Source organism: Vigna radiata, chromosome 5, assembly GCF_000741045.1.
Source record: "Vigna radiata var. radiata cultivar VC1973A chromosome 5, Vradiata_ver6, whole genome shotgun sequence".
NCBI lineage: Eukaryota > Viridiplantae > Streptophyta > Magnoliopsida > Fabales > Fabaceae > Vigna > Vigna radiata.
Genome location: NC_028355.1, coordinates 3559664 through 3562337, shown reverse-complemented (window position 1 = coordinate 3562337; position 2674 = coordinate 3559664).

Below are 2674 nucleotides of genomic sequence, written 5' to 3'. Positions count from 1 at the left end.
TTAGTTTGGTTAAGTGAAAAGAAAGGATGAACACCAATAGAGCTTTTTTCTACAAAGTATTCTAACAACAATAAATTTTAAAATCCCTTTCTCAATGGGTAAATCCTCATTAATACTTACCTCCTCCTCATTGATATCTTCAGGGATCCTCACCTCTGGATTAGACAATTTTTCCTGCTCGAGAGTCGAAGTGGGTTATTCTCTTCTTTCATATTTTTTGCCAAAAAATTTGTGTTCTTCCTCTTCTTCCGCAGTGTGGACTATGGTAGCTTCATTGCTCAGGTCTTGGGCATCCTGCAAAGACAAACATGGTAATGACAAGAAGGAGAGTTCATCTACTTCAAGTGCTTTCTCCCCTTGAAGTGGACTGACATAAGAGGATTGTGTTTCATGAAAGGTGACATCCATGGTGATAAAGACGCGACAACTCTGAGGATGATAACATTTGTACCCTTTTTTATTAGAAGGATACGCAATAAAGACACATTTAAGAGCTCTGGGATCTAATTTACCACGGTTAGGATGATGAGAGTGAACAAAAACAACACATCCAAAGACTCGACTAGGTAGACTTGTTAGTAGGGAAGAAGAAGGAACAAAAGACAAAAGAGACTCTACAGGACTAATGTCATTTAAGATACGAGTGGGTAACCTGTTGATGAGATATGTGGCAGTTAACACAACTTCTCCCCAGTAATTTTTTGGAACAGACATTTGAAAAAGAAGAGCTCTAGTTATTTCAAGAAGATGACGATTCTTTCTTTCTGCAACCCCATTTTGTTGAGGGGTATTAACACAGGTTAGTTCATGAACAATACCAATACGAGACAAAAAATTGAGAAATTCATGATTCACATATTCAGTACCATTATCAGACCTAATTCTTTTGATACTTTTTCCAAATTGATTTTGGACAAGATGGAAAAAATTAACAAAAGTTTGAAAAACTTCGGATTTATTTTTCATAAGGTATGTCCATGTGACACGGGTACAACCGTCAATAAAGGTAACGAACCATCTGGCTCCAGAAATAGAATCTATGACAGGACCCCAAACATCAGAATGAATTAAATCAAATGGAGAAATACTCTTTTTATGAGTAATAGGATAAGATGCACGATGGTGTTTTGAAAATTGACAAATATCACAATTAAAAGACTCAACAAATTCTTTGGTAAACAAGTGGGGAAATAAGGACTTGATAAGACTGAATGAAGGATGCCCAAGCCTTTGATGATGTAACCATATTTGAGATTTTGCCCACGTCTCAGATGTTGCTTGTTGACTCATGATTTTCGTGTTGCTTTGGTCATCAAACTAAAAAATACAACCCACTCTGCTCCTTAGCAGTTAAAATTGTCTTCCCCATGACAAGGTCCTGAAAAACACAATGAGTTGGAAAAAATGTTCCTGAGCAATTTAAATTCTTTGTGAGTTTTTGCAGAGAGATAAGATTGTTAGCTAATTGAGGAACATGTAAAAGACCCTTCAATACAATAGATGAGTCCAAAATTATATTCCCAGAGTTACATATAGGTATACCCTGACCATTCACAACTGTAATAAGTTGTTCTTTATTTCTTTTACCATATGAGTCGAAGGACACACTAAAAGGTGTCATGTGATCAGTTGCACCTGAATCAAGGATCCAAATACCTTGAGACACATGATCAACAATATTGAGCCCAATCTTAACTTTTATGGACAGAGTGCATGATCTAGAGGACTTACTCATTGATTCATCCATAGCTTTCAAAGGAATAATTTTTACTTCAGACATCCCGTAGAATGCAACGAGGAGTCTCCAAGACGATGACAGTGTATGGGTCACACCGAGAAACAAAAGGAGTAGAACTTAAAAAGAAAACCAGATCTACTCAAGAAAAGGTCAAACCGGTCGTCACAAACCCTAGGAACAGACTCGGGAGGCTCCGACGACTCTTCTGTGGCGGCGACAGCGAGTGGGTCTCGCCGGAAAAAAAGAGCAAAACTTAAAACTTAGATTTGCTCAAATATAGCCCAAACGAGTCGTCGCCGAACCTAGGAATTGACTCAGGGTGCACCGGCGACCCTGTCTGTGGCGGCGCCGACGAGTAAGTCTTGTCGGAGGTGGGCGCATGGGCTACACGCACCGGTGACGATGGAGGCGCGTGGCGGCTCCTCTCACGGAGCGACTTTCGGCGTTGTGGTCGTCGGAATTGGGCGCACCTTTCTGCCCTATCAACGACCCCAACCGGCGACGGCGGCAACGGCAGTGGTCAGACTGCGGCGACGACGACTGTGCAATGGCGTTTATGGTTGCCGGAGTTAGGCGCACCTTTTTGCCCTATCAACGACCCCAACCGGCGATGGTGACAACGGTGGTGGTCATACAACGGCGACGGTGCGACTGTGCAGCGGAACGAAGTTCCAAGATCGGAAGCTCTGGATACCAAGTAGAAAATAATACTAAAATTTATTATTCAGAATTGATTGAAAATACATTCTCATATCCTCTATTTGTAACAATTTAATTCTCCTAAAAAAGGAAATAGAGAAACTAGGAAAACAAAATAAAATAAAAGATTGCATATCTATTTTCTCTAATTAGGAAGATTCTAAAGATATCTTCTCTAATTACAACACTCCCCCCAAGTTGGTAAATGAATATCAATCATTCCCAACTTGACTACAA